The following is a 12,736-nucleotide window of genomic DNA, read 5'->3' as shown; positions in this document are numbered from 1 at the left end:
AAAGTCTTGATATTTTGATTCTCAAAATCACAGGGTCATTGGTTGCCATGACAAATGTATTTCTATGCAATGTCATTAGAAGTGGGTTTTGAATATTCCAGCTCCTTCCTAACCCCCCTTAAAGCCCAATTAATGTTAAAGGCCCAGTGCAGTCAACATGTGATTTTCCTCAATTATAGCATGTTATGATTTGATATTGAGATTAAAAAAAACAGCCGCATTGGACCTTTAATCATTGGAGCGATGACTCATTAAGCTGCCAGCACCAGGTGTGTTTGTGTGTCTCTGTGGGAGACGGGAGTGACACAAGAATACAGGAGGAGGTTAAGAAAAGACATGCTGGCTGTAAAGTGAGAAGCATCAACTTTCTCTCTCTCTCTCTCTCTCTCTCTCTCTCTCTCTCTCTCTCTCTCTCTCTCTCTCTCTCTCTCTCTCTCTCTCTCTCTCTCTCTCTCTCTCTCTCTCTCTCTCTCTCTCTCTCTCTCTCTCTCTCTCTCTCTCTCTCTCTCTCTCTCTCTCTCTCTCTCTCTCTCTCTCTCTCTCTCTCTCTCTCTCTCTCTCTCTCTCTCTCTCTCTCTCTCTCTCTCTCTCTCTCTCTCTCTCTCTCTCTCTCTCTCTCTCTCTCTCTCTCTCTCTCTCTCTCCCTGCCAGACGTAGGTGTTGATAATAGTCTCCATCACCTCAACAAGTCACTCTATTTATAACGTCTTTCTTACAGTGTATTTGCTCCCTTTAGTGGATTCGACTATGCCAATCTTTTGCTCAAGGTATTTAGCTAACACGTAAAAAATTAATATATATACATCAAAGGAGAGGAATTTGACTGCATAAATCATTTTAGAGGGATGATGCTTACCGGCTCAGCCCAACGACCTACAGTACACTACCTTCAGGGTTGGGAAGTAACTGATGATTACATGTAATCAGTTACATGTAATCTGATTACTAAAAAAACTGTTACTCTAAACAGTTATTTATATTGTAAAATATTGTAATCAGATTACAGATGCTTTTGAAAAACTAGATGATTACTTATTGGATTACGTTTAAATCCAGAAAGGATGTTTGCGAAAAATATAAATACATTATGACACCTTTCTGTTTTATGACATTCAATTCAGCATTGAGAAAAGACGCAAGTTAAAGTTTTTTCTCTGACCACAAGTCAGAGACCACTATGAGGACACACCAAATGCCTTTGATGGATCCTGTTTGTCTTCTTCTAATGTCTCTTAAGGGGAAAGTAATCAAAAAGTAACTGAAAGTAATCTGATTACATTACTGAGTTTGGGTAATCCAAATGGTACTTTACTGATTACAATTTTGGACAGGTAAGTAGTAACTGTAACGGATTACATTTAGAAAGTAACCTACCCAACCCTGCCTACCATATAGCCATATACACACTCAAAAAGCAAGCCACTAAATAGCTATCTGTCTAACTATTGGAGAAATATCTCTGACGTTCAGTTTCTTGTATTCAGCTTGCTATCTGAAGAGGATGTACAGTATATGGTTACCTACCATGCAGCTGTGTAACGACAATGTCTAGAGAGACCTATGGAGTGTCTGGATGGTGTGGTGTTGTGTGTTCCCTCTCCCAGAACAGAACAGCCCAGTGCAGTATTCTGTCTGTCTGTCTGTCTGTCTGTCTGTCTGTCTGTCTGTCTGTCTGTCTGTCTGTCTGTCTGTCTGTCGTGAGGGTCAGGTGGACCATGCACAGACAGCAGCAGTAATGCAGTGGCAGACTGTGAGGCCTCATCCATCAGCCAGTGACTGGAGCCTGGCCTCTGTGGCCCCTTGTCTGCTGCCTGTCTGGGGAGAGGGATGGGCTGGCCCATCGGCAGGCCAAGCATTGGGAGGCTGTGTCAGGCTCCAGCTCACTCCCCTGGTCCTACCCTTCTTGCCTAGGCCTGGGGAAGAGGACTGCCCAGGCCAGGAAGCCCAGTTTGGGAACCGTGTTATGGCTATTTTAGGAAAGCTTCACTAGCTGACAGAGGGAGGTTAAAGCTGTGAAGGCCAAGCACAGTTTTGTCACCACAGCTTTTCCTGGGAAAATCTATATTTTCCTCTTTCATTATGACGAGCATGTTTGATATTGCTCGTGGATATTTTTAGAGGCTTTTCAGAAGCTTTCCATCAATTTTGACCTAACTAAGATTGAACCTGTCACATTAAAGGAAGCTCTGAATGCAGTGTGGGAGCTTCCTCTTTATGTTCCCTTACATAAAATAGTTGGATCTCATAGGGCAGATTTAGGGGTTCAAGACATGGATCTGTTAATAAGGAGATGTGGTAGTTTCCCTGTAATTATATTCATCACATTTGGAGAGTAATCACAAGGGCCAGCTGGAGTGAAGGAGCTGACACTGCATTTCACCACCACACTTTGTCAACGCACACATATTATGTTACTATGCAAATGATACAGTTGTTTCTCTTGCTGTAATAACCCAAAGCAAAGTTATTTGGTGTCAAGACAGTGATATGAATATCTTTATTGTACGTTTTTATTATACAGTGATTGGATCAAGTCATAAAAATACACTTTGCTGAGAGAGTAAACCATGATGACAGAGGGTGGAGAAACTCATTTCTTCTAACTACCTCAAATAAAGTCGTGGCATCAAGAGTCACTGTCTGCGTCCAAAATGGCACCCTATTTCCTATAGAATCCTATAAGGCCCTGCTCAACAGTAGTGCACTATATAGGGGATAGGGTGTCATTTGAGTCACTGTCTGGGAGGTTATCTGTCATTACTACACCCTAACCTTCCCATTCAGTCCTAACACTGTCGCAGGCCAATATCCTGTAAACCATATTCTCCTGCTGAATCACCACCGATCAATTATTTTAATATTTCTGTGGCCATTCTTTTATTGATTACCTCATTTATGCAGAGTGCAGCATATCTTATTTAATAACGGAAGTGCAGTGCATCTGATTATCTTGTTTTAGTGTCATGGGACATTTTGTTTTTATAAAACCTTTCACCTTATTGATTTATCTGTTTATATGTGATTCATTATTCTTTTCTATGCTTCATTCTTATATTACATACAACAACTGCAGGCCACTGGGTATGGAATTCACTCACCTTGTGTGTCCATACTGTGTTCACATCCAGAGCTGTTGCCATGGTTAGTAATTAGCCGTAGTGAGTGCTCGCTGAAACATTGAACAATGTTGAAGCATCTCCTGTGTCTCCTTGAGGGAAGTGTCATTCATTGTGGAGGACTCTCACCTTGTCAGCTAGTAGGCTTTTACCTGAAATGCTAATAGACAGCCTGATTGTGTTTGTTATCAGCTATAGCATGGTGAGATATGCAGTATAAACGTGTATGTTTGACACAATTTAATGATCCATGTTAATCAGGAGGACATGTACATATTACTCGAAATTAGTAATGCAAAGAGAACCTCAGAATCCCATTGTACTGGGAGCTACAGCACACATTCCCTGATATTATATCTGCCAATGGAAGGAGGCTGTATTGTCAAGGTCAGACACAAAGAGAATAAAGGAAATCCTGTGAGTGTGAACGTGAAAGAGGAGAGGCAGAGAGACAGATATGGCCTAGTCATCCAGCAACAGCCAGTAAACTACCACAAATGAATTCCAATGAGAGAGTAGATATTAATACGTCTAATAGGACAGGCCCTATAGGTACAATTAGCTCTAGATAATGGCCCTCTCCAGCCTCTTTTCTACTAGAGCTCTACAATATTGATTTAATTCTCCCCTGTATATCCACTTAAACTCTGGACTGTCACTCTAAGAATCTATCTCATTGTTATGTTTTACAGTGTTGGCCGAGGGGCTTATTCTGTCTCTGTCTTGTTTTAGGGAGCAGAGATGGCAGATCACTTTGAGGAGCCCCACTCTTCTCTTTTTTATAAGAATGAGGAAGAGATAACTTGGGGAAGAAATAAAGTGAGATATAAAAATGGAAAATGGTTCCTAGAGCGTTTAAAGTATGGCTGCTGTGTCGTGGCTCGTCGTTGAGAGAGAGAGAGAGAGACAGAGAGAGTAAGAGAGCAGGCGTGAGGTGAGGAATAAGCTTCGCCTGGCGTGTCGGTGTGACCTTTGGGTGTTTCCGCGGAGACGCGGCTCCTCAGGTTGCTGTTGTCTCAGCGCCGCGGCGAGGCTCGTCTGATGTTGATCATGTCAGACAGGACACTTACGCTGGGCTAGAGCTCTCCTGAGAGGTGTGGGCTATCTGTGCATTATTTAGCTTATTGTCTCAGCCATTTATCAGGATAATGACTCTGCAACCGTATAATACCGTACTGTACATTTCTCCAAGTGGCAGAAGCACCAGCTACTGGATGATGACCACTGAGAAAAAGCCAATAAAGAAATGTGCAAAAAACTGCATCATATTGATATTGGAGGATGGTCTAGGATGGATAGGTTTGCTGCTCAGAATATCACTGACTGCATAGTATTTTGTAGCTTTGCTTGGGGAGGTTTGGCGTGGAGCCATACGCATCAGAATAGTGCAGTGAAAAATAAAATATAAGGACCAAAGTTTCTGGGCTGGCTGCACTTTTTGTACCTTAATAATGATTTTCATGACAAGAAACTCGTAATATCAGTGTGCAGTGGCAGGCAGCGGGAGTGTGGGGACTGAATCACTGATCAATGACAGCTAATGAACACGGCAGGAGTTCTGCTCTGTTTGCCTCTCGACAGAGAGCCCCGCTCCTCTGAGAGCAATTTTTCTTATATTTTGCACCAAAAAAATACAGGAGGCTTCATTGAAACCAACTGCCTCTGGGCTCAATTAACTAGCATAGATTACTCATAATGCAGATGAGAGCCTGGGTATGTGATACACAGCATGGAGACCACCCACCCTCCCTCCTCCCTCCCTACAACCCACTGCCTTGGGGCCCCGTGACAGTGCAGTGCAGTGGGCTGTGGTATGCATGCAGCGTTACATATATACATTACATATGGAGTGTCTCAGGTGATCTATGGATCCTGAAGGCTGTTTATCACTCCATCATGGTGACATGGTACTGGGTCGTGTGCAGTCAACACAACACAGGGCTCTGGTGTCACCTGGCTGTCAGCAACACTTAATATACCTGGCTCAGGGTCTTTGGTCGCTGCTGCTGTCCAATCCCCCTGCATTACATGGATGGAAAGACACCCCTCCAGAGCATTCATCACGTCCTCCATCCCCCCCGCCGGGCAGAGGGCCCGGGCGCCTGGCGCCTGCACTGTTGTCTCTTCTCTCATTGGCCACATGAGGTGTCCTACTGGGGTTGGAGCTTTTACAGAGGCCTCTACTGGCGTACAGTACACAGCAGCCCTCACCGTCAGATATGTTTACACCTTTTACAAATGTCAACGCAAATATGAGCTTGTATAATTGTGTTGAAACACTGTTCTTTTAAATTGGCTAAATGAATTACATACTGCTAAACTATTATCAGCAAAGGAATGGTGTGTTGAGAACATCAAGATAATTACAGAAGGCAGAAATGTAAATACAGAGAAGTTACCATACCCAAATGGGAATAGACACAAATATGCTGGATTTGCAGACTATAAGGCTGTGTTTACACAGGCAGCCCAATTCTGATCTTTTTTCCACTAATTGGTCTTTTGACCAATCACTTCAGATCTTTTCACATCAGATCTTTTTCAGAGCTGATCTGATTGGTCAAAATACCAATTTGTCACGGTTCAGACAGACGACAAGAGGACCACAATTGCGTCACACCAGAAAGTTTATTTAAACTTAAGGGGAAAGGGATGTAGGGAGTGAGTGAAGGCTCCAGGGGTTATCCCGTCCGATGTGCTGGGTCTGTGCCTCCCCCAGTGGCAGCGTCGTCCGATGACGCCGGGGGTTGGTGGTCCAGAAGTCCTGGGGGGGGGAGGAAACACAGACACAACGGGGCGGAATGAAACCAGGCAGCAGTACAGTTCAAGGGAAATCCAAAATACGTAGTAGCAAGGCAGAAGGCTGGTCAGAGTTACCGGGATTGAAGAGTAGTCAGGAGTCGTAATGGCAGAAGCAGGTCTGGATCTCCTGAGGCAGAAGAGTATCCAAAAACCAGGCAGGTCCGGGGTCACAAAACCAGGGTGAGCCAGAAGCGCGAGCAAACAGGTTCCGGGTGTGAGCTTTGCAGACGATCTGACCAAGGAGAGCTGAAAGACAGGGCTATAAATACTGGGAGAGGTTAGTGGGTAATGCAGCGCAGCTGGCAGAGTAATTAGAGCCGAGCAGAGCAGGGACAGGTGGAGCTAGTTAGGCTGAGTAGAGAGAGAGTGGTGAGCAGAGTGGAAACAACTTAAGGTGGTAACCCAGTGGAGTGAGAGGGCTCATGACACAATTAGTGAAAAAATATCAGAGTTGGGCTGCCTGTGTAAACGCAGCCTAAGATGTCTTTTAATGTGAGTCAGTGTTATAAATCTCAGTGAGAAAATACATGGCTCCAAATGAAAGGCGTTGGAGCTGAAAGATGTGTATCAGTGTGTTGACAAACTGGGCTTAGTGCTTCACTGCTGTAGAACAAGATTTCATAATGAGAAACTATTCTAGAACTGAGGACTAACGATTCGCAAGAAATCAAGGGCATAACATTTTTTGCCATTAAAAGCCCTCTGAATTTCAGTTCTAGGTTTCAAAAGGATCACCTTCCTCAACCTAGACACTGTGTTTAAATGAATGAGCTCTCATGAATTCTGTCACTCAGCCACAGTGATGACAGTGCAATTAATGATTATTCGACCTGACACAGGCTTAAAATAACTTCCTGTCATGGAAATCATAATACAATCTCTGTCTTTCCGTCGGCGGAAATATCTGAAATGACCTGTGTTAATTAAAGATAAAATCATGGTGAGGGCGATAGACATGTCTGTCAGAGAGTGTGCTGCTGTCTCTGTCTGTATCTGTGCAGTGATGTGGATGATATATTAGATGAGAGGGAGCAGAGTGGCCAGCCAGCAGCAGAGTGGCCAGCCAGCAGCAGAGTGGCCAGCCAGCAGCAGACCAGCAGCTATAGAACAGTATAGTAGCCTCTAGAATTCACTAACATTGATTCGCCACCAATTACTAGCTACACAGGATCCATGGACAAGGCTCACTTTATACTACATTTTTAATGAAGGAACATGTTTTGAAAACCTTGTAATTACACTAAAGCAATGAGAGCAGACCATTTGGAACATAGAAATGGGTCAGATTTAATTGTAGAGCCCCTTGTTAGGCCCCAGAACACCAACAGGTCCACTCAGCAGCCATCAGTCCACTGAGATGATGACATGAAAGTGACCTCATTACTCCAGCACAGACCAAATCAATAAATCATAACAGCCCACCGTGGTCAATTCTGATGTCATCACAGACGCACAGCATGATATTCATCATACAGATGAATGAAAAACACTGAGGAAGAAGAAGGGAATTAATTATTTGCATGCTGCTTTACCAGGCGGCCAGGTTTCCCAGTGTAAACACAGAGCGATCTGCAACTCTTTTCTTTTCTCCCTCTCCTCTCTCTTCTTCTGACTCTGAATCACTCCACCTTTGGGGCTTACCACAGGAGTCTCTTCAAACAAGGCTTTGTACTGGAGTGGAGAATCAAGATTAATGCACTTCCACAGCGCTGTGCTGCTCTAGGGGAAAGAAACCTGATAATTAACACCAGGGGGGCTTGGTGGAAATTGGAGGTGGGAAATCACACAAAATAGTAGAAATACGGGGAAAGGTACATATGACATTTATTTGGCGTGTGTGTGATGTATGACACTACATTGAGATGACAGTCAGTGAAGCTGTGGCTGTGACGTCCTAGATGGTATGGCGGAATGGTTTTCTCCGAGTTTTATTTATCATTATCATGTCTGTAATAATTCATCGTGGTTTGCTTACCACCAGCAGTGTTACAATGCATATGCCACATGCATTTATACAAATCATACAAATGAAGTGTTCAATACATTGAGTACATAAGACCTATAAGGACACTGTGTATTTCATAATCCCTTACGGAAAACCTGTCAGACCTTGTCAGTTCTTTCCAAAGCTGCACAGGCTGCATATTGACTTCTGGAAGCATCTGTGTTTATGTCAGAATCCCCCACCTGGAGTTGTTCTCTGATAATTACTCAGATTGTTGTCATTTATGTCAATGTCTGAAAACAGTGGGCCGTGGCTCTCTGTACAGGGTTCTCCAGATATATAAATAAGTGGTGGAAGGTTACCAAGGAAGAGAATGAAATATGGCACTTCCATTTCAATGCAAATGAGGACTGAAATGAGTGCAGTGTGGATTTACAGTGGTTCATTAGAATGAACCCAGCACACTGCTGCTGTAACTGAACAATCTCCTATAGCCTGAGTAAATTAGTGTGCAATCCCCTGCACTGGCTGTAAATGAAACTGTCCGTCAGCATGCAACATTTCAACCTGCTAAGAAGAAGTGGGAAGGGATGGTTCTGTCCTCCTGATGTCTGTCTGCTGGAGCTCTTGGATAGAGAGAAACTTTTCTTCAAGTTTGGATTGTCTGTGTTAACTTCCCAGTTTATTCAGTCAGGAGTCTGACGTGAAGATATGAGTATTTTTTTGTGTATGCGTGTGTCACATATACAGCCAAACAATCTCTATAGCCTTTGGTAAAGGTCTGGGGTGGTCTTTCATTTCTGAAATTCATTTCAGGACACTGCTGTCCTGGACTCAATAAGAATGACCCCCTGTTTGAACACACACATCATGCATTTCCAAAGGGGGAATATCCAAAAGTAGATTTGAATCCGATGAGAGCATGCAGGTGTGAAAATATTGTGTTGTTTTCATTTATATGATGGATTAGGAGGCAAGCTGCACTGCCCTCTGAGAGGAGGCAAGGAAAGTGGGAACTGGAGTGAGTTTTCAAATGGAGTGCTGCTATTTAATACACATAGATATCCAGAACCACTGAGTTTATAGAGACCTCTAGGAAACTGTCAGGACTCAGATGTCAACAGTCTGACTTCTTTTGACTTATATAATTCATCAAGTCGTCTCCGTTGTTTTATTTACAGTTTCTCCACTTCATAGAGATATCTCATGTGCCACATATACAATAAGGGGACAATATGTTCTGTAATGATTAAGAAGTGATAGAGAGGTTTCCAAACAGTGGCAGCAACCATTTTCCAGCAAAAGTGACCAAGACAGCATTCACCACACGCTTGAGAGTATTACATCTGCTGACGGTCTGCAATCTCAAACCTTCGAGTCAGATCAGAATCAAACAGAGCTTTATAAGCATGACAGGTTTGGACAGGAAGTAGAGAGGAGGCCTTTCTGGAACACAGAGTATGTAGGCTACTGCAAAATGTCATAATGCATGAAGTATTCCTCTTCGTCAAACTTGGTGTTTTTATATATTTCCTTTCATGTACATCTTTAAATAATTATTTTACTGAAAAATGAAAACAAATCATTCTTTTTAAAATATTTTCTTTTCAATTTGAAGTGAAGAGCAGTAGGTTTCAGGTAGCTATGGGTGATCCACTCTAATTACATATCTAAACTGAACCTCTACGGTTATACCCCGCTATATTGCTTTTTAAAAACTGAAACTAGGAGGGCTTCATGTGTGACATAATTAAACCCGGTGTGTCTGAGTTGATTCAGGGAGAGCAGTTTCATTTGCTGTGGTAGCATTAGCAGTGGTGTGTAGGGGACTATTGGGACCGGAGTGGGTAGACTGCATTAAAAGTTTAGAAGAGTTATCTGTAATACGGAAAACAGGTCAAGTGGATAAAGACTGGGATGTTGCAGTCTAATCAAAAGGAACAAACCGTACTATTGTCCAGGTGAAATAAGAAAGTCTCTCTGTAATGATGACAGATGACCAAAATAGGCCTTTTGTGAATGTTTTTTCTCAATAGCACAATTCCCCATAAGGTTTTTGTCTGACAACCTCCCTCTCTCTAACACATTGTTTTTGTTTGTTATTTTCCAGGAGTGAGGAGGCAGACGGTGAGACAGAGATGAGTCTGGTATTTAATCCCACTACACCTATCCATCAACGGAGAGACTGGTTCCACTGTCTCCTACCTACACAGTGTCCAGGCCTTACTGAGCTGATGATGAGTCCATCATACCCATCCCTACAGACCACTTTCTCCTGGGTTTCCAAAAAAGACATAAACACATCATATTCTATTACTGCACTATACATTTCCCTTCCCCTGCTACTCTTTCAATTAAGGAAGACTGCTGCAGTATATGAATGTGGCTGTGGAGTCATATTAATTTCTATGCAATATGGTAAAGAGAAACTCCACTTGAAGGCCATTGGATTTGACAGGCTCCCTGTCTCAAACCCGGACATCATTTTCTCTTCACTATGCATCGAGTTAGGAAGTTTGAGAGGCCCAGGATCTCATTTCTAATAGGAAGTGAGCATCTTAAGAGATGACCCAGCTGAGGCTGCCATCAGTGTCTCCCTAGCTGCCTGCCTGCCAGAGAGGGAGTGTAGCTCTCCATTTACTCCTGGACTCACTAATTAATGGTTGCCCGTGAAGTAACTTGTACCTGTCAGTGTCTACCGCTCTCGTATATTCAATAACTTGGGGGAATTGAAATTGAATGCCAGCTAAGCTCGAACAAACTGCAAATGGTGCATGGGATACACCCTGGTTCTCTCACTGACCTGACATCAGCCTTATATGTAAGGTTTTTAATGAACATAGACTATTCTCAGCTACTCTGACTGCCAAGATGGAATGTTTTATGAATTCAAGATGGAGGGTGGAAGGGTTGGTAGGTGATTGTATAGGTTCTGTTACAGTATACAGGTACTCGAGCAAGTCCTTGTGCCAAATGTCCATGTGCGTATGAATGCCAAAGCCATCCATAAAATGACCCAGTGCCGATTCACATTAAAGAGACATGGTGAAAATGTTCCAGAGCGGTCACTGGTAATTATTGCGTCCATTCCCAAGGCCACTGCATTTATGTTCATGCAGAACAAGACCCAGTTTATTATTATACATATCTCCTTACCCACGGGATTAGCCACACTGCTCACAATTCATACCTCCACTTTTCCATTAGAGCTGATTTATCTGCAGACCACTCCTCTACATAATGAGTAAAACAAGAATAATGGTGAAAAGTAATACAAATATTTCATTTACATGCAGATCTAGCCAGACGTGTTAAATTGCCAGTTACGCTCTCACGTTATTCTGTTTGCAGATGCTTATTCATCCCAAACATCTTACTTGTTTTGAATAATGAATTTCCTCCAGGAGTATTTGTTACTGTTGTGTGTAAAATAAGTGGCTGTGGTTGGGTTGGTGGAACAGACAGGCTGGCTGTCTCTGAAAAGTAGGAAAGGAAGGGCCCCGCCACCTCAAGCCCATCACTATTCCCTCTAAGCTGGATGAAGCTGTTGCTCAAACCCAAGGCTGTGCTTCCAAATCCACATCTCTCTCTCTCTCTCTCTCTCTCTCTCTGTCTCTCTCTGTCTCTCTCTGTCTCTCTCTGTCTCTCTCTGTCTCTGTCCCTCTCTGTACAGTAGCCCTTGACCTTGCCGTGTGTCCTCATGGCCCAGACACCCGCTTGAAATTAAATTACAGATTAGTGGCTTCAGCCCCTAGGAAGGGTTTATTTGGTTGCCCCCTCTCTGTGTCACTCTCATTCTCCTATGCAGGAGCAGGGAGGAAATGTCATGGGATTTAAGAAAGAAAATGCCAGCCTTGAAACAGTTTTTACTTCAAAGTCTGTACTGTGTTGCCTGGCCTCCCTAAATTCAGGATGTCTGCAAGGAGTTCTACATTTTACAGCTGAGGAATAGGGGGAAGATGGCATGTGGGGATTGGTGTATTAGAATGGGTAATGGACAGGGGAAACTGAAACCAAACTCATAAAAATTATCTTCAGACTTCAATGTCTCTGTAAGTTTGAGATGGAGCATGAACTCTACACCAGACTCAATAACTGGTCCTGTCACTGACTGCTTCTTTAGACACTGTTGTTGCACCTTGAGATTGAAAAATCATTCTAGCGAGACAAGTGGACCAAATGCCGAGCCCTCATTAATTTGGAAGACCGTCACGCATAGCACAATGCTGTAATTTCAAATCACTTTCACTTCCACTCAGTAGATTTTGTGATTTTTAGCAATCGGAATGGCTTGTTAGCCCTATAAATGATCCACTTCCCTTCATATTGATGCAGATTCACAGTCACTCCTCAGGTATATCACTCATCATGTCAGATTATGGCCTCTTTTCATTGGGAAGTAGGGGTTCTTTGAATGTGCCAAGAGAGAAGCTACCTACAAAATCAATGTGATGACGTTGAATCAATGTGGAAAACTAATTAGATTTGCAAAAAGTCATCACTTAACCCAACTTTTAACCTAAATAGAATGACATGGTGATTTCTTTTTGTTGATTTCACATTGAATTCACGTTAGTTAACAACTCAACCAAATGTAAATCAAAGCTAGAAGTTGAACTGATGTCTGTGCCCAGTGGGTACTGTACTGTAGAGCCAATATCAAATCAAGATTGCTCACTGTGAACATAATTGCATCAAATGCTATTCTAGAGTCTGGAGTCAGATTGTTTGTTCTATTGTGTTGTTTGGAATAAGTGGAAAGTTAACCTGCATATCACAGTTTGTTGAGCAATGGAGAAAAACTCACAGCAGACATTTGAAACTGTATAGTTCTCCTCTAGCCAGGGGGTTGAGTTGTGTATTTAGTATGGAG

At 42.9% G+C, this 12,736-nt stretch overlaps 1 protein-coding gene across 2 annotated transcripts in view; it reads left to right on the top strand.

Moving 5' to 3' along the window:
- Positions 1 to 10,919, top strand: part of LOC121582287 (CD276 antigen) — a 69,512-nt gene extending 58,593 nt beyond the window's left edge. For both annotated transcript variants that reach the window (XM_041897993.1, XM_041897994.2), the window contains exon 8: positions 9,974 to 10,919. The gene's annotated coding sequence lies outside the window, so the exon portion shown is untranslated. The remainder of the gene's footprint in view (positions 1 to 9,973) is intronic.
- The last annotated feature ends 1,817 nt before the right edge of the window (positions 10,920 to 12,736 follow it).

The sequence above is a fragment of the Coregonus clupeaformis genome, chromosome 15, assembly GCF_020615455.1.
Source record: "Coregonus clupeaformis isolate EN_2021a chromosome 15, ASM2061545v1, whole genome shotgun sequence".
Lineage (NCBI taxonomy): Eukaryota > Metazoa > Chordata > Actinopteri > Salmoniformes > Salmonidae > Coregonus > Coregonus clupeaformis.
Note: the sequence above shows the minus strand (reverse complement) of the source record. Positions and strands in the feature narration are given on the sequence as shown.